The following is a 24,049-nucleotide window of genomic DNA, read 5'->3' on the forward strand; positions in this document are numbered from 1 at the left end:
ACCTTTCTTCCAAACCTCTCTCCCAGTCCGAAACCTCACCTTCAGCCCCACTCCCAGATTCCACCAAACAGCCCTCATCAAAGATTTACGGTCCTACACTCGTACTCTCTGCTGGAAATACCACTTTGCCATGAAGAAAAATGATCCTAATCCTACTCCTAATGATCCAAATCCCCAAGACACTATCCAAATTGAACCCGGCCAGGAACAGTTCCGTCCTCCGACACAGCGGGACCCACCTCCTCTTCCTCAAAATCACCCTCTCCAAACCTTCCAGGAATTTCTGACTCCCAGCCTTGCCTCTCAATCCGTCTTAAAAAACCTTAATCCTACTCCCAACATCACCACTGCTGAAGCCCAGGCTATCCGAGATCTGAAAGCTGACCGATCCATCGTCATTCTTCCGGCGGACAAGGGTTCCACGACTGTGGTACTTGATCGTTGGGAGTATGTGGCTGAGGGACTGCGTCAGCTTTCAGACAACACCACATACAAAGTTTGCCAAGGTAATCCCATTCCTGATGTCCAGGTGGAGCTTCAAGGAATCCTCAGAACCTTAGGCCCCCTACAAAACCTTTCACCTGACTCCATCAACCTCCTGACCCCAGCAGCACCCCGCACCCCTACCTTCTACCTTCTTCCTAAAATTCACAAACCCAATCATCACGGCCGCCCATTGTAGCTGGTTACCAAGCCCCCACAGAACGTATCTCTGCCTACGTTGATCAACACCTTCAACCCATTACATGCAGTCTCCCATCCTTTATCAAAGACACCAACCACTTTCTCGAACGCCTGGAATCCTTACTCAATCAGTTACCCCCGGAAACCATCCTTGTAACCATTGATGCCACTTCCTTATACACAAATATTCCGCACGTCCAGGGCCTTGCTGCGATGGAGCACTTCCTTTCACGCCGATCTCCTGCCACCCTACCTAAAACCTCTTTCCTCATTACCTTAGCCAGCTTCATCCTGACCCACACAACTTCTTCACTTTTGAAGGCCAGACATACCAACAATTAATGGGAACAGCTATGGGTACCAGGATGACCCCCTCGTACGCCAACCTATTCATGGGTTGCTTAGAGGAAGCCTTCTTGGTTACCCAGGCCTGCCAACCCAAAGTTTGGTACAGATTTATTGATGACATTTTCATGATCTGGACTCACAGTGAAGAAGAGCTCCAGAATTTCCTCTCCAACCTCAACTCCTTTGGTTCCATCAGATTCACCTGGTCCTACTCCAAATCCCATGCCACTTTCCTTGACGTTGACCTCCATCTGTCCAATGGCCAGCTTCACACGTCCGTCCACATCAAACCCACCAACAAGCAACAGTACCTCCATTATGACAGCTGCCACCCATTCCACATCAAATGGTCCCTTCCCTACAGCCTAGGTCTTCGTGGCAAACGAATCTGCTCCAGTCCGGAATCCTTGAACCATTACACCAACAATCTGAAAACAGCTTTCGCATTCCGCAACTACCCTTCCAACCTGGTACAGAAGCAAATAACCAGAGCCACTTCCTCATCCCCTCAAGCCCAGAACCTCCCACAGAAGAACCACAAAAGTGCCCCACTTGTGACAGGATACTTTCCGGGACTGGATCAGACTCTGAATGTGGCTCTCCAGCAGGGATACGACTTCCTCAAATCCTGCCCTGAAATGAGATCCATCCTTCATGAAATCCTCCCCACTCCAACAAGAGTGTCTTTCCGCCGTCCACCTAACCTTCGTAACCTCTTAGTTCATCCCTATGAAATCCCCAAACCACCTTCCCTACCCTCTGGCTTCTACCCTTATAACCGCCCCCGGTGTAAAACCTGTCCCATGCACCCTCCCACCACCACCTACTCCAGTCCTATAACCCGGAAGGTGTACAAGGTGTACACAGGTTTTGTCTGTGTATATGCGGATGGATATGTGTGTGTGTGTGAGTGTATACCTGTCCTTTTTTCCCCCTAAGGTAAGTCTTTCCGCTCCCGGGATTGGAATGACTCCGTACCCTCTCCCTTAAATCCCACATCCTTTCTTCTTTCCCTCTCCTTCCCACTTTCCTGATGAAGCAACCGTTGGTTGCGAATACTTGAATTTTGTGTGTATGTTTGTGTTTGTTTGTGTGTCTATCAACATGCCAGCACTTTCGTTTAGTAAGTCACATCATCTTTAGATAAATGATTAAAAGAGAAATATATAATAGATACAGTGCTAATTGGAGCAGTTCTTTGTACATGATTTCATAAAGACACCTTTGTTTTGCTGCCCATTCTGCAATGTTTCCACTTATTTTCCTTTTTTGTAATTTTAGCCGCAAAATATCACATCTGTCATCCAATAGACACGCAAAACATATTATTAATACATTATTAATAATTATGTATTATTGTATGTATGTATGTGTTATTGTATGTATTGTATTATTAATACAAGCAACATGACTGTAGGACCTGTGACTGCCAAACCATAGAGTAATACCAGATGGACCAAAGGAATGCCCAGAGTCCATCATCATCATAAAAACACTACTCCAATTTTTATTTATTTATTTGTTTATTTTTTTGCTTGTCCATCTCGTGTCTGGTTTGACATGGCCTGTACTGAATTTGTCTCCTATGTCAAAGTCTTCATCTCAAAGTTTCAGCTGCACCTTATGTCCTGAATTATTTGCTGTGTCCTATCATCTTGTCCCTTCTTCTTGTCAGTGTTTCCCACATATTCCTTTCCTCTCCAATACTGTGGAGAACCTCCTTATTCCTTACATTATGAGTCCACCTAATTTTCAACATTTGTCTGTAGCACCACATCTCAAATACTTCGATTCTCTTCTGTTCTGGATTTCCCATAGTCCATGTTTCACTACCATAGAATGCTGTGCTCCAAGCGTACATTCTCAGAAATTTCTTCCTCAAATTAAGGCCTATGTTTGATACTAGTAGACTTTTTGCCCTTTTTGCCAGTGCTAGACTACTTTTGATGTCTTCCTTGCTCTGTCAGTCATGATAAGTTTCTCACAGTTTTCATTTCTGCTGCTTCTCTTGACTTTTGTCTTTTTTCATTTTTCTCTCAGTCCATAGTCTGTACTCATTACACTGCTCATTCCATTCAGCAGATCATGTAATTCTTCTTCATATTCACAGAGGATAGCAACGTCAGCAGTGAATTGTATCATCAGTATCCTTTCACCTTGAATTTTAATTCCACTCCTGAATCTTTCTTCTATTTCCATCATTGCTTCTTTGCTGTATAAGTTGAACAGAAGAGGAGAGACTACAGCCCTGTCTTACACCTTTTTAATCCAAATCCTTCATTTGTGGTCTCCCACTCTTATTATTCCCTCTTGACTCTTGTTCATGTTGAGTGTTACCTGTCTCTCCCTATATTTTGACTGTATTTTTCTCAGAATTTTGAATGTCTTGCCCCATTTGACTCCAGTCTTATACAAGTTCAATGCTAAATAGAAATTTATTTAATCTGCACTTGTGTCTTCATTTCATAATGATTTATTGGTGGAGTATTCGAGTGTAGTGCACCAACAGTATTGTTTTGCAGCACATATCCAGTTTTGATGTACAGGATTATAGCATTCCTGCCCTGGAGAAAGGGCACTCATCTGATGTAGGCTTTGAGGCAGATGGTGACACAGCCATGGTCTTTGCAGTGGGTGCTGCAGGTGATAATAATGGTGGCAGAAGCAGATTCTGGGACAAAGTTGTCAAGTAGGACAGAAGTAAGTTGGCCACAGACATATGCGGTGACTCCCCCATCCCCCATGGAGTACCCTAAGAGAGGATGAGTAATAAGGTATTGGTAGCATCTTCACATCTGTGTCCTCAACATGGTGGAACTGCACTAACCATTTGAGTGGTGGTGCTGATGACTTTGGTGGTAAGGGACCTGGTGGCACTGGCCCAGGTGGTGGCGGAAGCACAGGTGACAGGAAATCATCACAGGAAGGGCCAGTATCATGTGTCAGGGCACCGGGCCCCCTGAGCAGAGGCAGGAAGCACAGATGTCCACAAGGAGGGTGGGTCTGCACTCAAAGCAGGGATGCCCCATGAGGCAGGGACAGGTGCTGATGGAGGATAGAGCTGTTCTGCCTCACCATTAGATTGGGGGTGAAAAGAAGGAGCAGTCACATAGGAAATGCCTCAGTTGGTGCAGAAATCACAAAGGTCTGTGAGACAAACTGTGGACCATTATTCGTCACAAGAGTATATAGGCAATGCTCCAGCAGAAAGTTTTTGAGAGGCCCTGAACCACAGGCATGGCTGACATGGAAGTACAGTCGAAACTGTATGGAAATTTCAAGAAAGCATCAACAACCAATAACCTGTAAGAATTTTGAAAGGGGGTCCCAAAATCAACATGGATGCTCTCCCACAGACACTGCAGAGCATTGCCTGTGATGCTAACTGTTGTGTAGCATACTAAGAGCAGATAGGGACAAGATAAACAATGTCACAATCAATGCTGGGTCAAAACACATGTCAAGAGCAGATAGGGGCAAGATAAACAATGTCACAATCAATGCTGGGTCAAAACACATGTCAACAGGTCATTGTCTTGGTATGAGAGACTCCCCAGTGTTCCAGGTGTAGGAGCTGAAGCACATCCTGCCATAGTGCGGACGAGATCAAAACCCTGGGCTACAGCCCATCCATAGCTAAGGCAGTCATGAAGGGCATAATAGTTACTTAAAGGATCAGAAGCCCTGCCCAGAGGCCTGTCTGGTGAACCATGCTGAATGACGTGAATAACTTGATGCAAAATTTGATCAGCACCAACAGTAACTGTATCCAGGAGCGCATAAGAGGAAATCCTTCGACTAGCCCCTGAATATCTAAGTGAAAACAAAGGAGCTCATCCTGATCGAAAGTAGGATATGGACCCATCGGATGTGGGGATAGTGTATCAGCATTGGCAGTTGGCCAAATATGTATTTGATATTTGTAGCAAGACAGAAACAAGGTCCAATGCTAGAGGCGATGTGCTGCTTTGTTGAGCAGCAAAGCAGATTGATTAAACAACAAAACCAAGGGTTTGTGCTCTGTGTTGAGGTGGAAATTAGACCCATACAATAATACACGAAGCTTTTTGAGGGTGTACACAATGGCCAGTGCTACCTTGGGGGTAGTGCTGTTGAGTGAAGCTGATCATTTTTGACATGTAAGCTACTGGAATTCAGAACCATCCTCATAGCAATTTGCAAGAATGGTCCCAAAGCATCTGTAGTCAAGAACATAGGGTTGCTAGGATGGAAAGTATCAAACAAGGAGCAGAATGTAATTTAGATTTCGAAAGCATAAATTGGTGCTTATAGGTCAGTGTTTACCAAAAGGGAACGTCCTTGTGGAGCAATTCATGGAGAGAATGGCTAATGTGGCTGCATCTGGAATGAATTTGTGAAAATAGGCAATGTTCCCTAAAAGCACTTAGAGTTCTTTGACATTGGAAGGGTGAGGCAGACCCACAACAGTGGTGACATGATGATGTAAAGGCTTTACACCATCGGGAGGAACCTCAAACCCCAAGCACATGAAAAAAGTGGGATGTGGGCAAGTTGCAATTGAATCCTGCAGTATGTAAGACTGTGAACAAGGAATGTAAGATGCGTAAATGCTGTTCTGGGAATGCACCTGTCATGATGTCATTGAGATAGTTGATGCTTCCTGGAACTGACATTGTCAGTTGTTCCAGAAAATGCTGAAACATCATTGTCGCACTAGCCACACCAAATGGGGAGGTGTTGATGTTGGTAGAACCCAAAGGGCATGTCAGCGACAGGGAATCTTTTCAGATCCTCATTTGACAGAATCAATAAATAGGCTTCAGGTAAATCAGTTTTAGAGAAAAACTGGCCCTTTGTGAGTTTGACCAGAAACTCATCCTAATGGGGCCAAGGGTAGGTGTCAGTTACGGACTGAGTGTTAACAGCAACTTTGAAGTCATGGCAGAGGTGAAGCTGGCCATTCAGTTTTTTAACAATCATGAGTAGGTGGACCACTCACTGGATGTAATAAGTTGTATGACTCCAGTGACATCAACCTGCTCAATTCTGATTTTACTTGATCACACAAAGCCACTGAAACAGGGAGCATATGCAAGATGTGTGGCTGTGCCATTGGTTTCAAGGTAATGTGGGCTTAAAATCAGTGGCATGAATTGACCCCTCTGAAAAAATAGGTGAGAACTCAGAACACAGAGACTCTACCTGCTGTAAGGGACCTTGCCAGAAACAAAGTGCACCACATCTGTAAAGAAAAAACCAAAACCATTGAAAGCATCCAGGCCGAACAAGATGTTGGCACCTCATCCACTACCAGAAAAGTCAAGGAGTGAACTACAGATTTATACTTAGCCAGAGCCATCAGTTGTCCCAAAATTGGGATATTCTGTTTGTTGCAACTCACCAAATCTTTAGTAACTTGAAGCAAAGCCAGAGATCACAAGTCTGCATAAGTTTGGAGTTCAGCAGTGTCACAGCTTCACCTATGTCCACTTGTAGTCTGGACACTCTTGTCCATCAGTCACACTTCAATAAACAATTTGTTATTATTCATGAGCACTGGAGACAACCAATTAACATCGATGTTCATATCTGCAGGAGAGTGCTGGGAATGACACACAGACACTGTATGTCCTTTCTTCTTACTCTTGTTGTACACAGTGGTTAGGGGTTGTGGCACTGTCATTTTGCATGAAACAGTTTAGGCTAGGTGGGGGAGCTGCCACTGCTGTGGGTGCTGTTTGGCATGTCACTGTCCAGTGTGGCACAGAGGCTGCATTTCTTATGGCTGCCATGTCTTCCTCCCCCAAGAACTAACTGACCCCCAACGACCAGGAACAGGAGCCATTGCATTGATGTCATCTCCAGCCTCAATCTGATCACCAGCAGCATGAGACACCTCAACAGATTGAGCAATATTCAACACTTCAACCAAAGATGGTTTCTTTGCACACCTCTTTGTCAGGAACCAACTAAATGATGGTGTCACAGACCATAGAATAAGCATAGGAATCATGATGAGCATTGGTAACAAACTGACATTTGTGACTGAGGCTGTGGATTTTGGCTGTCCAAGACTGGTTGGACTGGTGGGGTGATTATGACAATAATAGAACCCTACAAGTGCTACAGTGACATGTGTGAATCTTATGGTGATATTTTGAGAACAACGCACACATTCCATTGAATAAATGCGTCACAGGTTCCTGGAGCAGGCTTAACTGGCATGACAAATGATGGATCTGAAGAGAAAACTCAAGAAAGGAAGAAAGCTGTACACTTAAGTGCGTCAGTGATACCAAAGGTTAGGAAGTCACTTCTCATAAGCCGCCCAGTCATCGGCTACATCATAGTGAGGGGGGAAGGGTGGTAGGTGCGCTGATGGCATGGGTGCCTGCCTAGCAAGTGTGGCCAACAAGTTTGTGACAGCAAATGTAAAAGCCTGCAGCTACTTGAGTATAGATTTGAGCACTGCCTACATGGACATGAGGATTGATGGAAAAACCAAACAGAATGAGCACACAGAAGTGAATGCCACACTTGTTAGCAACTGCATCATAATGCTAGACACAACAATAGTGCAGCCACAAAGAACAAGAGTTTATTTATCCACAGTCAAGTAAACAACAGAAACAGGTTAATAAGTGTAGTACACAATTTGAGGATGGGTGCCTGCTGCACTGTCCTTTATAGAGGAGAGAACTGGTAAGATGGCACAATGAGTGCTGTGCCATGTACACAATTCACGGGCAGCCTCTGGTGGCCAGCCCATGCAGATGCTGTTGACTCAGTGTTTGAGTGTAATGCATTGGCGGCTTGGTGCTGTGGCATGTATCCACATATGATGTATATGGTAATAGCAGTGTCACCTAGGGACTGCAGGCTTTCATCCGTGTTGGGTGATTTCCTGTGATCTGGCTGGGATACAAGATCTCTTCACTTATAATTGACATATATGTCTGATTGTACCCTGATGTATACTTGGATTACCAAGGAGGGTGGAAGACAGTCAAATGTATTCCCATCAGAGTAAATGGCTTGTCAGTTCATCTTCTGTACCACCACTGTAAATGGGCTGAAGATGAGGGTTCTTAGTGTATATCTTTAGGTGTGCCATCTCCGTTGCATTCCAGATGTTGCTCATGTCTGGGACTGGTAGTTGTTGAGGGCACAAATCATACTGGTGTGATAATGCTGAAGCAGCTGTTACTACACCTTTGGCTGCTATAGTTGGGGAGATGACATAGGCTCTTATTGTGTAGATATGGCCACAACTGGTTCTGGCATATAACCAACTTTTCTTGTGACTCTGGCTATTTGAGAAATTTTGGTCCTTGCTTCCATTGATAAGTGGCTGTAGTAGATGCAATGCAGAAGTTGTTATCTGTGTTTATCAGGGTAGTAAACTACTGTGGGGTGACAGCATTGACCTGAAGTTACCTGTTTCTTACAAGCACAGTAGTAAATACAATTCTAACTCTTATGAAGACTATTATAGTAGAGCACACAAATCCACTAATGATCACTCACAGTGCCACTTGGGTACAGCATCCCTCTCCCCGTAGGGATCGATGACATCAACCTCCAGTGGGACAATGTTGAAACTCTAGACCATATTTCTGTGCATGGAGATGAGGTCGTAATGTATGAGAAATTCTGGTTGCAGGTGCTGTGGGTGACCAGGCAAGAGACCCGATCTGAGATTTCCTGAAAAAGAGAACATGGAAGCATTTCCATCATTTGAGGCAAGACCCTATCCTGGATGTAACTGATTCAAGTGTTTCCTGGCATTAGCCTCATCTGCTGATTCAGTCTCAAACATGGAATGACCCAACAGCTTGCTGGTGTGTGTTGGCATCCACAGTTGCTTTATCTGTTGAAATATGGGGGCAAACACTTGGTCATGCAGCTTGACATTGAGAATCTGCGTGACATATGGTAGGTCACGATGGTCAGTCAGTTTGACAATAAACTGAAGGGTCCTGTGGGATCAACAGTTTAACTTATTTACTGGAAATTGACCATCTTACGTGTGGTATTATATGTGGATAAGAACTCTGTTAATATGTAATCCCTAAACAGCTTGGCCATTTGCATCATAAAGGACCTCACAAATCTGTTTGCCAGTCCATTGGATTGTGGATGAAATGGTGCTGGCTGAATATGTGTGGTACCATTTCCCTGTGTGTGTCTCTAATTCCTGAGAAGTGAATTGGATACTATTATCAGTAAACAAAGTGGTAGGTAACCTTTCTGTAGAAAAAATTTTTGATAATGCTTGAATTTATTTTGAGGAGGTAAACAAATACATCCTGGAGGTATAAGGAAAGTTATTAAAAGCATCTACTACAATAAGCCATTGTGCCCCAGAAATGGTCATGCAAAATCAAGGCACACCTTTGTCCAAGAGTGAGTGGTGCAGTCAGCCCTTGTGAGGCAAACTGAGAAATTACTTATTAGAGAAGTAGTGGCTCTGGTCTCGTAAACTGACATACGGCCAGGAGAGCAGTGTGCTGACCATTTGCCCCTCCATATCCGCATCCAGTGATGCCTGTGGGCTGAGGATGACACAGCTGCTGGTCAGTATTGTTGGGCCTTCCAATGCCTGTTCGGACAAAGTTTAGTTTAGTTTCAAGAATATAAATGCAATTAACTGAAGACTTCAGTACCACTTCACCAACCAACAACCAAGGAATCACATTTCAATCTAACATAGGCCTTGGGGTGTGCTACAGATGACCACAATTAAGATAGTGTATTCACATTCTGTGCCTTCATTAAGTTACAACCAAATTGTCATCTATCAACCTAATCTATACTTTGGGCTATGCTAGAGATCAGTCTGGCACCACAACCAACATACCAAAACTTAATATAGAAACAAAAAAAAGTACTGTCACTGTTCTGTTCTCATCCTATTTGCCCATGTATTGCATAATATAGCCAACGGCCTTGCCACAGTGGTAACACCGGTTCCCGTCAGATCACCGATGTTAACTGCTGTCGGGCTGGGTTAGCACTTGGATGGGTGACCATCTGGTCTGCTGAGCACTGTTGGCAAGTGGGGTGCACTCAGACCTTATGAGGCAAACTGAGGAGCTACTTGATTGAGAAGTAGCGGCTCCAGTCTCGGAAACTGACATACAGCCAGGAGAGCGGTGTGCTGACCACATGCCCCTCCATATCCACGCCCAGTGATGCCTGTGGGCTGAGGATGACATGGCGGCCAGTCGGTACCTTTGGGCCTTCATGGCCTGTGCAGCATGAGCTTAGTTTTTAGTTTTTTATTACATTATATGCCACATCATTATGACGTGGGACAAAGCTTACTTCCAGTATCAGTAGGTTTAGTTGAGCCTCCTCATTTTGTGAGCTAATACCGATACAGATAAAAACATGTACAGTTATTATGAGGAAGATATGGTAAGATGCGATGTTTGTGATCCAGGTGTCACCTGCAGGCATCCATAGTAATCCAGTCAGAACTATGTTTTATCTTACAATACACTCTAAGAAAAGAAAAGAAGAGATATTGACCATGAGGGAATTATCTAAATGGCTTGGAAATCAGTACATGTACAGACAAAAAAATGACTATGATTTCAGAAAAATTGAATAATTTATTCAAGAGAACAATCTGCACAAACTGAGCAAGTCAGTAAAACATTGGTCCACCTCTGGCCCTTAGGGAAACAGTTATTCAGTTTCATACTGATTGACAGAGTTGTCGGGTATCTTCTTGAGGTATACCATGTCAGATTCTGTCCAGTTGGTGTGTTAGACTGTCAAAATCCTGAGATGGTTAGAAGACCTTGCCCATAATGCTCCAAACAGTCTCAACTGGGGAAGGATCTGGCGACCTTGCTGATCAAGGTAGGGTTTGACAAGCACAAAGAAACTGCCTCCATGTACAGGCAAGTATTATCTTCCTGAAATGTAAGCCCAGGATGGCTTGCCACGAAGGGCAACAAAATAGGGCATAGAATATCATCAATGTTCCACTGTGCTGTAATGGTGCTGTGGATGAAAACTGAAGAGTCCTACTATGAAAAGAAATGGTACCCCTGATCACCACTCCTGCTGTGGGTGATGGTCAGGTTGGTGTCACACTGCTATCCTTGGTATCCCCAGACACACTCTTGCTTGTCATCAGGGCTCAGTTCGAAGTGGGACCCATCACTCAAGACAATTCTACTCCAGTCAATGAGATTCCAGGCCAAACATGTGTCTGGAGACACCATGGACAGGGATGGGATAGCATCCTGCCTGTCACCTACCATATGGCCCAACAGCTGGGAGTGATGATCAGGTGTGTCATTTCTTTTCATAGCAGAACCTCTTCGGTTGTCACCCGTGATATCCTTACAGCACAGTGGTATGTGTATGATATGCTCTTCCCTGTTTTGTTGACATTCATGACAAGTGATCCTGGGCTTACATTTCAGCAAGATAATTCCTGCACGAACACAGCAAGAGTTTCTACTGCTTGTCTTCATGCTTGCCAAACCCTACCTGGCCAGCATGGTCGCCAGATCTATCCCCAACTGAGCATATTTGGAGCATTATGGGCAGGGTCCTCCAGTTATCTCAGGATTTTAACAGTGTAACGTGCCTATTGGGCAGAATTTGGCATGGTATACCTCAGGAGGACATCCAACAACTCTGTCAATCAATGAGAAGTGGAATAACTGCTTGCATAAGGGCCAGAGGTGGACCAATGCATTATTGACTTGCACAATTTGTGGGGCCCTTTCTCTTGAACAAAAAATTGAGTTTTTCTGAAACTTCCCATTTAGATTATTCCTTGCGATGTGTCCTTTTTTTTTGTCTTAGATTTTATATTTGGTGCAAATAGGCAAATGTGGGATGATCGCTTCAGCAAGGCCACAGTCAACCACCTGTCTGATCCTCATAAAACATACTTGTATATTCTGTGTGTATGTATATTAGAGCTATTTATTTTCCTTGCATTATAATGAGAAACCCTGTATCACTGTGATATGGTTCTTGGATACATAAATAAACAAATTACTATCAAAATATAATTTATTCATCAGACAAACAGTAAGTACATACACACATGAAACATAAATGCTAAAACATTAGTATTCAGTCATTTTGAGGACACATTTTAAATTCATCAATTGTTTAAATAGTTTTTGTGTAAGCCAGTTTCATTTAGTGTGTCTGAATACACTGCGTACCACACCTTATGCCTGTGCTGGCCATTTGTTAAATACTGGTATCTGTAATTGGCCTGGAACTTTTTGTCATGCAATTGGGATGTCAATCTGGTGTCATTGGTTTATCATGTTGGTGAACAGACTGTTGGTTTTCCTTTGTATGTATCAAACAATGTAGAATAAAGAGGAATGTAACTCTTGGTATTTTCAGTTTTTTGAAATGTGGCGTACAAGATTCTTTAATGAGTTACAAAAATTTATCTGACTGCCCTTTACTGGCATTAAGATTTTTTTTTAATTGAGAGGAATTGCCATACAACTGAACTCCATATGTCAAGTGGTTGTAGAAAAAAAGGCATAATATGCAATGTATAATAGATTGCCACTAACACAAAGCCAAACTTTACTTAATAAATGCCAAGTCCATTCACAGATATTCCACATGACACTTTAAGTCAAGTGGAACCCTGAGTAGTTTAGGAGAAGCACATCTTTAGTAGGTCAACTAATGAGAACGCTTAGAGTTGTCTCAAGGTTAAGATACAATTTATTCTTTATAAATCAGATCATTGTTTCTAAACCATCTACTGGCTGCTCTGGGATGATTTTTACTTTGATGCTTTAATGCTACTAAGACTTACCCAGGTGATGCAAATGTGGTGGCATATGCATGTATCGTAGACTTTTGCAACATAGTACTTGACTGATCACTTACATAGATTATAAATAGCAAAGACATATGACATCCAGAGCATTCGTTTTTCTATAGTATAACTGTAGTATTTGTTTTCCCTCACTCAGGGTTGAGATTATGAAAGAGAGTTTTGTTTTTATTTATCAGCATCATATGGCTGACTGATTCAGATGCCTTCCTGAGATCTACTACCATGGCATTAATAGATAATCATGACAGAAATGAGTCTAGTTCAAATGAAAAAATATCTTCAGATACTTTCTCCATTGACAGACAATGCCTGAAACTATCCTATGTCTCACTGAGAATGTTATTTTTTGATAGATGTTCACAGATCTGGAACTGTATGCAGTACTCTAGTGCTTTTGAAAGGTTGGATACAAGAGAGATTGGGGACTAATTATTAGAAAGTGTCTGGTCACAAATTTTTTAGTGGAAGTGTAACAACTACATTGTTTAAGGATCAAGGATAATGGACTCCACTAAACATCTAATGAATCAGTGAACATAGTGGGTGTGCTGTTATACCCATAAAGTTTTTTATTGCAAAATTGGAGGGACAATAAATGTTCTCTGATTTTGTGTGACCTAACTTTGCTACTTCTGTAATAATTTACATTAATGTCCTTCCAATGAAATGTATGAACAATGAGTTCCAAATGATTCAGATTAAAATTGTTTGTATTCTGGATGTTGTCAAATTTAGTTTTTTTAAATTTTCTTTTCTCATAAGCATTAACGAAGAATCTGTTGAAACCATATGGAGAGATAGCATCTCCTGAGGGAGGGTTTTTGCTATTCTTACTTCTACCCACTTGGATATTGATAAAATTTTGTGCAGCTTTATATTGTTTTGAGAGCTATTCATGTACTCATAATTCAACGTGCATTTGGACAACCTGATTTCTATTCTTTTCATTTTACCTGTATATAGTTGACATACTCTATTTTTTGTAAGAAATTATCATCAGAATTCTAAGTGTTTGCAGGTCAGTTGTGATCTCTCTGTGCTCAGGTGTGGCATTATGTTTCTTGGCAGTTGCTACATTTCTGTTTTACTACCTTAGGGCAACAGGATGAAATATTTCGGAGGTTGCAATGATAAATAATGTAAATGAATCCTCAAGAAGAATTTTCAAGAACATGATACTATTTCCTCATTTTCAAATGTGTTCTGTAATTGGCAGTGTTCTTGTAATTCAGAAGTTGTATTTTATTGCACTGTGAAGCAGGAATTTTAGTTTTTAGTTTCAAATGTATACTCTTCTGGACAAAAGTTGTGTAGTGGAGCCCACTTGCTCTTACAGCCAAACTGTTGCCTTGAGACCAGACCTAGACCTTTGGATATGCTACCGATTGGCCTGTTGCCAAAACCTAGGTGTGAAATGGTAGCGAGAGTGGGTGTTAATCCACTCACGCACTAGTGACCTTTATGTTCAGATAATAAAATACATATTGAACTAACAAGTTCATACTGATTTTCCTGATCGCTGGTGATAACATTATGAAGGCAGGCTTGAATTATCATTAATGCAGTATGTTACAATATTATGAAAGGAAAGTTGTCACTCACCATATGGCAGAGATGTTGAGTCGCAGATAGGCACAACAAAAAGAGTGTTACAAATAAGCTTTCGGCTAGCAAGGCCTTCATCGAAAATAGCAACACACATACACACACTCATGGAAACGCATCTCACGCACACTTGACTGCAGTCTCTGGCAACTGAAGCCACATTGCAAGCAGCAGAACAAGTGCATGATGGGAGTGGCGACTGGGTGGGGGTAAGGAGGAGGCTGGGGTGGTAGGATGGAGTGGGGGACAGTGAAGTGCTGTTGGGGAGTGCGCAGGGCGAGGTGGAGAGAGAGTAGGGCAGCTATGTGCAGTTGGGAGGTTAGATGGAGCACTGGGGGGAGGTGGTGGGGTAGCGGAAAAGGAGAGAAGTAAAAAGACTGGGTGTGACGTTAGAATGAGGGCTGTGTAGTGCTAGAATGGGAACAGGGAACAGACTGGACAGGTGAGTACAATGACTAACAAACATTGACGACAAGAGGGTTATGGGAATGTAGTATATATTGAAGGAAAAGTTCCCACCTGTGCAATTCAGAAAAGCTGGTGTTTGTGAGAAGGATCCGTATGGCACAAGCTGTGAAGCAGTCATTAAAAAAAGGATGTTGTGTTGGACAGCGTGCTCTGCAACAGGGTGGTCCACTTATTTCTTGGCCACAGTTTGCCAGTGGTCATTCATGCAGACAGACAGCTTGGTGGTTGTCATGCAAACATAGAACGCAGCACAGTTGTTTGCAGCTTAGCTTGTAGATCATATGACTGGTTTCACAGGTAGCCCTGCCATTAATGAGATAGGCAATGTTTGTGATTGGATGGGAGTAAATGTTGGTGGGAGGATGTATGGGACAGGTTTGCATCTAGGTCTGTTATTGGGATATGAGCCATTAGGTTAGGGGTTGGGAGCAGGAGTTGTGTAGGGATGGACAAGTATAATCGGTAGATTCGGTAGACAGTGGAATACCACTGTTTGAGGGGTGGGAAGGATAGTGGGCAGGACGTTTTTACTTTACTTCTCTCCTTTTCCACTCCCTCTCCCCCACCTCCCCCTGGCCTCCGTCTAAACAACTGCACATAGCTGCCCTACCTTCTCTCCACCTCATCCCTGCACACTCCCCAACAGCACTACACTGCCCCCCACCCTATCCTATTATTCCTCCCCCTACCTGTCCCAGCCTCCTCCTTACCCCCACCCAGTTGCCACTTCCATCATGCAGTGGTGCTGCTGCTCGCAGTGTGGCTTCATTTGCCAGAGACTGCAGTCATGTGTGTATGAGTTGCGCTTGCATATGTGTGTGTGTGTGTGTTTGTGTGTGTGTGTGTGTGTGTGTGTGTGTGTGTGTGTCTGTCATCATCATTGATGAAGGCTTTGCTGACCAAAAGCTTATTTGTGGCAGTCTTTTTGTCGTGCCTATCTGTGACTCGGCATCTCTACTATATGGTGAGTGGCAATTTTCCTTTCATAATATTGTCACATTCCATGCTGGATTTTCGATTGTTTCATTAATGCAATATAAATCATATGATCTTATCTTATTAAGAAAATTAAATTGCCTGTGTGCCTTTAGTTTTACATCAGTATTTCAAAATGTAAGACAACTATTTTCAAAAACTATGTAAATGCTTTAATTAATTGTGTCATCTGTGGTAAGAACACTGCATTGCACTTCTTTGCCAGCACTTTAGTTACACAACTTTTCAGAATATAAGATCATTTTCTTCAAAACCTGTGAAATGCTCCACTGTTACAGTCTGGTGTACATAAGAACTCTGTATTCCACAACTTTGCCATTACTAATATACATAACCAGAACTTCACTGATGAACTTTCAGTGGTTGTTCAGGAGTACATTCTCAGTATTTTGGTGCAATATATTTATGGTCTCCAGTGACTCATACAGGATTATTTCATTTATGTGGTTTTTATGCCCCAGTTAGTATCTGTATTGCACTGAAAGTAGAGCACAACAGTGCAAAAGATGATGGTATTCGCTCTCTGTCTTTTTTTTCAGTTGTTCTATTTACTCATGGTACTTGCCGTTGGCAACAGTAATGTCCACTTTAGTCTAGGCCCTTGAGCTTGAGCTTGCATTCTGTACTGCTCCATTATGACTTAGGTTTGTTTTTCCAACAATATTAGTTGTACATTAACAATGATACATAGCACTAGGGATTGATTTACTGATGAAGTGTAGACATCATGTGTGGGATCACTGAATGCAATGAAAGAGCAACACTATGATGCTATACTGAGCTGTTCCTGCAGAGATGATGACTTCATCACAGTACTTTTACATCTGTATATAGGTCCCTATGAGAAACCGGATCCTTTCACATTAGAATAGTTGCATATTAATAGCCTTTTCATTGATATGAGAGTATTTTCACAGAAATGAAGGTGACTGGGGTAACAAATGGAATAAATCGCAATTACCCTATTATTTTATAATCAGCTGGCACCCCTTGTACCAGAATACACAGAAGGTGTCCCTGAACAATGTCTGAAATTTGTCAGAGGTTTTGGTTCATCTTGTATATTATTTAATAGACTTCTTCAGTTTACCTTGCAGTTTTATTTTTTATAATGGAATGTGCATTTAATGTGGCACAGCATCATACTAAGTTGCAGAGGAATTTGCTACCACAAATTTTATTCACTTCCATGTTCGTTGGCTTTGCAAACTTGCAACCTGATTGTCACATTTCCGCCCAGCCCTGATCTTGAGCTATTCTAGAGATCAGTCTGTTATCATGACCAAATGTGTTTATTTTAGAAGATGAAATAGATGGTCCCCCCTCCCCCTCCCCCATGAACCACGGACCTTGCCGATGGTCGGGAGGCTTGCGTGCCTCAGCGATACAGATGGCCGTACCTTTGGTGCAACCACAACAGTAGGGTATCTGTTGAGAGGCCAGACAAATGTGTGGTTCCTGAAGAGGGGTAGCAGCCTTTTCAGTAGTTGTAGGGGCAACAGCCTGTATGATTGACTGATCTGGCCTTGTAACACTAACCAAAACGGCCTTGCAGTGCTGGTACTGCGAATGGCTGAAAGCAAGGGGAAACTACAGCCGTAATTTTTCCCAAGGGCATGCAGCTTTACTGTATAGTTAAATGATGATGGCATCCTCTTGGGTAAAATATTCTGGAGGTAAAATAGTCCCCCATTTGGATCTCCGGGCGGGGACTACTCAAGAGGACGTCATTATCAGGAGAAAGAAAACTGGTGTTCTACGGATTGGAGGGTGAAGTGTCAGATCCCTTAATCGGGCAGGTAGGTTAGAAAATTAAAAAAGGGAAATGGATAGGTTAAAGTTAGTGAATTAGTGAAGTTCGGTGGCAGGAGGAACAAGACTTATGGTCAGATGAATGCAGGGTTATAAATACAAAATCAAATAGGGGTAATGCAGGATTAGGTTTAATAATGAATAAAAAATAGGAGTGTGGGTAAGCTACTACAAACAGCATAGTGAATGCATTATTGCGGCCAAGATAGACACGAAGCCCATGCCTACTACTGTAGTACAAGTTTATATGCCAACTAGCTCTGCAGATGATGAAGAAATTGATGAAATGTATGATGAGGTAAAAGAAATTATTCAGGTAGTGAAGGGAGATGAAAATTTAATAGTCATGGGTGACTCGACTTCGAGAGTAGGAAAAGGGAGAGAAGGAAACATAGTAGGTGAATATGGATTGGGGATAAGAAATGAAAGAGGATGCCATCTGGTAGAATTCTGCACAGAGCATAACTTAATCATAGCTAACACTTGGTTCAAGAACCATGCAAGAAGGTTGTATACATGGAAGAATCCTGGAGATACTAGAAGGTATCAGATAGATTATATAATGGTAAGACAGAGATTTAGGAACCAGGTTTTAAATTGTAAGATATTTTCAGGTGCAGATGTGGACTCTGACCACAATCTATTGGTTATGAACTGTAGATTAAAACTGAAGAAACTACAAAAAGGTGGGAATTTAAGGAGATGGGACATGGATAAACTGACTAAACCAGAGGTTGTACAGAGTTTCAGGAAGATCATAAGGGAACAATTGACAGGAATGGGGGAAAGAAATACAGTAGAAGAAGAATGGGTAGCTCTGAGGAATGAAGTAGTGAAGGCAGCAGAGGACCAAGTAGGTAAAAAGATGAGGGCTAGTAGAAACCCTTGGTAACAGAAGAAATATTGAATTTAATTGATGAAAGGGGATGATATAAAAATGCAGTAAATGAAGCAGGCAAAAAGGAATACAAACGTCTCAAACATGAGATCGACAAGAAGTGCAAAATGGCTAAGTAGGGATGGCTAGAGGACAAATGTAAGGATTTAGAGGCTTATCTCACGAGGGGCAAGATAGATACTGCCTACAGGATAATTAAAGAGACCTTTGGAGAAAAGAGAGCCTCTTGTATGAATATCAAGAGCTCAGATGGAAACCCAGTTCTAAGCAAAGAATGGAAAGCAGAAAGGTGGAAGGAGTATATAGAGGGTCTATACAAGGGTGATGTACTTGAGGACAATATTATAGAAATGGAAGAGGATGTGGATGAAGATGAAATGGGAGATACGATACTGTGTGAAGAGTTTGACAGAGCACTGAAAGACCTGAGTCGAAACAAGGCCCTGGGAGTAGACAACATCCCATTAGAACTACTGACGGCCTTGGGAGAGCCAGTCCTGACGAAACTCTACCATCTGGTGAGCAAGATGTATGAGACAGGCGAAATACCCTCAGAGTTCAAGAAGAATATAATAATTCCAATCCCAAAGAAAGCAGGTGTTGACAGATGTGAAAATTACCGAACTATCAGTTTAATAATTCACAGATGCAAAATACTAACGCGAATTCTTTACAGATGAATGGAAAAACTGGTAGAATCTGACCTCAGTGAAGATCAGTTTGGATTCCGTAGAAATGTTGGAACATGTGAGGCAATACTGACCTTACGACTTATCTTAGAAGAAAGATTAAGGAAAGGCAAACTTACGTGTCTAGATTTGTAGACTTAGAGAAAGCTTTTGACAATGTTGACTGGAATACTCTCTTTCAAGTTCTAAAGGTGGCAGGGGTAAAATACAGGGAGCGAAAGGCTATTTACAATTTGTACAGAGACCAGATGGCAGTTATAAGAGTCGAGGGGCACGAAAGGGAAGCAGTGGTTGGGAAGGGAGTAAGACAGGGTTGTAGCCTCTCCCGATGTTAAATGGTTCAAATGGCTCTGAGCACTATGCGACTTAACTTCTGAGGTCATCAGTCGCCTAGAACTTAGAACTAATTAATCCTAACTAACCTAAGGACATCATACACATCCATGCCCGAGGCAGGATTCGAACCTGCGACCGTAGCGGTCGCTCGGTTCCAAATTGTAGTGCTTAGAACCGCACGGTCACACCGGCCGGCCTCCCGATGTTATTCAATCAGTATATTGAGCAAGCAATAAAGCTAACAAAAGAAAAATTAGGAGTAGGTATTAAAATCCATGGAGAAGAAATAAAAACTTTGAGGTTTGCCGATGACATTGTAATTCTGCCAGAGACAGCAAAGGACTTGGAAGAGCAGTTGAACGGATTGGACAGTGTCTTGAAAGGAGGATATAAGATGAACATCAACAAAAGCAAAATGATCATTATGGAATGTAGTGAAATTAAGATGGAATTAGATTAGGAAATGAGACACTTAGAGTAGTAAAGGAGTTTTGCTATTTGGGGAGCAAAATAACTGATGATGGTCGAAGTAGAGAGGATATAAAATGTAGACTGGCAATGGCAAGGAAAGTGTTTCTGAAGAAGAGAAATTTGTTAACATCGAGTATAGATTGAAGTGTCAGGAAGTCGTTTCTGAAAGTATTTGTATGGAGTGTAGCCATGTATGGAAGTGAAACATGGACAATAAATAGTTTGGACAAGAAGAGAATAGAAGCTTTCGAAATGTGGTGCTACAGAAGAATGCTGAAGATTAGATGGGTAGATCACATAACTAATGAGGAGGTATTGGATAGAATTGGGGAGAAGCGGAGTTTGTGGCTCAACTTGACCAGAAGAAGGGACCGGTTGGTAGGACATGTTCTGAGGCATCAGGGGATCACAAATTAAGCATTGGAGGGCAGCGTGGAGGGTAAAAATCGTAGAGGGTGACCAAGAGATGAATACACTAAGCAGATTCAGAAGGATGTAGGTTGCAGTAAGTACTGGGAGATGAAGAAGCTTGCACAGGATAGAGAAGCATGGAGAGCTGCATCAAACCAGTCTCAGGACTGAAGACTACAACAACAACAACGACAACAAATATTTTTGTTATGCAAGCTGGAAGTCTGTTGGTTTTTGGAATGAGTAAGAAAGTTGCTTTCAAAATATAGTATTACAGAAGGCTGCTGAAAATTATATGGATATATCGGGTAGCCAATGAGGTGTTACTGAAGCAGATTGTAAAGACATTTATGACACTACTTGACTAAAAACAAGAGATTGATTGATAGGATACATCTTGAAGCATCAGGAAGTTGTCAGTTTGGTAAAAGATGATGTTTGGGGGAGGGGACTAAAACTTGTAGGGGAACAACAGGGCTTGACTGCAATAAGCAGGTTGACATGAATGAAGGTTGTAACACTTATATAGAAATGAAGAGGCCCGTACAGCACAAATTTGGACTGAAGAAAAACAACTACCACAACATTCAAAAATTCTACAGTTTACATTTATATTACAATGCACTGATAATTTATTCATCATTGTCATTTTAAGGGAGATCTTTACTTCAATTATACATTTTTGCTTTCAGATGGCATTTTAGGTTCATCACCCACTTAATTCTCATGCATATTATTACTATACAAATGTCTACAGGCAATTTAAGGCTGATCAAACCTATCTTATATGAAATTAAGCCATTCTTTCCCACAGTGCCTCTCAGAAATGTGTTATGATCAAAAGATACGGCCAAGTTTCTTACAATGAATTTAATTCCAAAGTCTATTTACCTGGGTGAAACCAGTTTTTGCTTGTGTTAGTGTCTCTTGTAGAGTCACTGCATCTTCTACATACCTGTTTATATAGAAGTGTGCTTATAACAAACTATGTCAAGGTTTGGTGCAATTTTTTGCCACAAGTGAACAATGAATATGCAAAAATGCAATTGTAATGATTGCAGTGCAGTATGGAGATGTACATATGACAACAAACACTGTACTACAACATTTACAGATTTACTTTTATACAGGTCTTCAGAGGGTACAGATATTTTATGTATTGGAAGTAGCAAAACCATTGAAATTGACAGAATACATTAAGTCGAATTAATGTTGTAATACTCAAGTGAGTATTTCAGTTAAAGTCGTTAGCTATATGTAATACTATAAAGGTACGAACCAAAACAGACAAGCAAATTATTTGTTTTCTGGATTAATGAGAACTGGATTTCTGCATCACCATAAGAGGTTACTCATTTTTACATGGCAAGTCTCTCCAGTAGCCCTACAAATCTGAAATCTTATGGTATGTGTGCTCAGAACCAATACGTACATCAGCACTTCAGTGTCAAGTACTGATTATCATTGATGCAAAAATCCTTCATCATGTTGAGGTCATGCTGAGTAATAAGGTGCATCCTCTTGACTTCTTTAGTATGGATGGAGACTCTCATAATATCCAAATTTCCCAGTACAGTGACACCTTCTGCTATTTTACCCACAACATTTCACTAGATGGCCCAACTATAAACATATCACTAAAGAAGTACTACGACCATACATTTTATGTTCTACTGTTTATACAATTATGTCAAGCCAAACCATGGATGATAGCAAATGGCCTGAAATGAACAAAGATTGAAGGAAGATTAGGGTTTGTCGTGTCAACATCAGGGTCAGTAGAGACAGAGCACAAGCTTGGACAGTTTCGAAGATAGGGAAGGAAATCAGCCATCCCCTTTCAGAGGAACCATCCTGGCATTTGCCTCAAGTGAAGTAGGGAAATTATGGAAAACCTAAATCAGGATGGTTCGATGTGGATTTGAAATATTTTCCTCCAAAATGCGAGTTTAATATGGTAACCAGTGTGTCACCTCAATCTGGCTGAACTGAATAGTTAATATAATGCATAACTGCTGATGATATAAAACTTATTTCAGTTATTTAAGCACCACAAACACAGATTCATTCTAATTTAAGTAGGCTGTACAAAAAATGTCTGTAATAGAGCTAAATGGTATTTGTATTTTCACTTTAATCTGTGAAAGAGATTCAGATAACACTTATATGTTCAGGTGTGTGCAATGTGTACATGAGTTACAAGGATGTACGTAATCAAACTACTATATACTGAGGTACTCTCACCAACCACATAACTGGCATAATATACTAAGTCTGCTATAAGGGAACACTATTCTGAAGAGAAATTTGACACCAGATTGGGGCAAGACATTTACCACAGAATATCCAAAATAAAACTGTCCTGAGAGCAACATGTATGATTATAATTTGACATCATAAACACAACCGTGGCAATTTGTCATATGCTCTGTTCATTAACTTAGTCAATGTATTTTGTTTCAGCCTCAAGTATTATCCAGTCCAATTTTATTTTAACCACACTGTATTAGCTCACATATTACAGAGGCAATAGTACTTTACACATAACTAATGAGGAGGTACTGAATAGAATTGGAGAGAAGAGAAATTTGTGGCACAACTTGACTAGAAGAAGGGATCGGTTGGTAGGGCATGTTCTGAGGCATCAAGGGATCACCAATTTAGTATTGGAGGGGAGCGTGGAGGGTAAAAATCGTAGATGGAGACCAAGAGATGAATACACTAAACAGATTCAGAAGGATGGGAGATGAAGAAGCTTGCACAGGATCGAGTAGCATGGAGAGCTGCATCAAACCAGTCTCTGGTCTGAAGACCACAATAACAACAGTACTTTACAAACAATTTATCAGCTATTTGCCAGACAATATTGAAGAGGCAAGGTATGGTGAACCAAAATGATACAACTTTCTGTGAAAAACTGTGTTCTTATCAAACTTAAACATTTTTATGTGAATCTCATTCAGAAGTACAGTTAATGTTGTAATTTTGAACATTCAGAATTCCTGGGGTTGCACAGTAACAGTATCTTGCAAAGGAAGCAGACGAGGTTCAGGAAGACCTGTATCATGAGGATTTGATTCTCAAATATCTGATCCATGAGAGATAGGAACTGGCAAAATTTGTAGGTCATTGTGAAAGAAGGGGTGGCATTTAGAGAGGAGGATTTTTATAATTAGGCCATTCAGGGGGATTGCGTGACTCAGGCACCATTTAAGGAATTGGCCTAATTCTCTATTAGCCACTGTCCCACATCCACTACTATCCCTGCAAGATAGTAACTTCACTTGTACTCCACTCTTTTCCATGATCTGCCTTTTCCTCTGTGCTATCTCCACTTCTAATCCACACCTCCCTGTCATGTGCACTGCCCACAAATCCCTATTCCTGCAGCCAGAATGATCTCACCTGTGCCACATTCCTGTTACATGTAAGAAGAAGAGCAATTGGCAGGCTGGATACCATTCACATGGCTAGCACACGAGAGAACTCTCAGGGGTTGCCTAC

General features: G+C 41.7%; 1 protein-coding gene and 1 pseudogene across 1 annotated transcript in view; both read left to right on the forward strand.

The window, feature by feature from the left end:
* LOC126092749 (cilia- and flagella-associated protein 44) overlaps window positions 1–24,049 on the forward strand; it is a 668,515-nt gene that overhangs the window by 289,153 nt on the left and 355,313 nt on the right. The gene's annotated exons all lie outside the window — the stretch shown is intronic.
* Window positions 9,954–10,071, forward strand: LOC126093836 (5S ribosomal RNA; annotated as a pseudogene).

Source organism: Schistocerca cancellata, chromosome 7 (genome assembly GCF_023864275.1).
Source record: "Schistocerca cancellata isolate TAMUIC-IGC-003103 chromosome 7, iqSchCanc2.1, whole genome shotgun sequence".
NCBI classification, from domain to species: domain Eukaryota; kingdom Metazoa; phylum Arthropoda; class Insecta; order Orthoptera; family Acrididae; genus Schistocerca; species Schistocerca cancellata.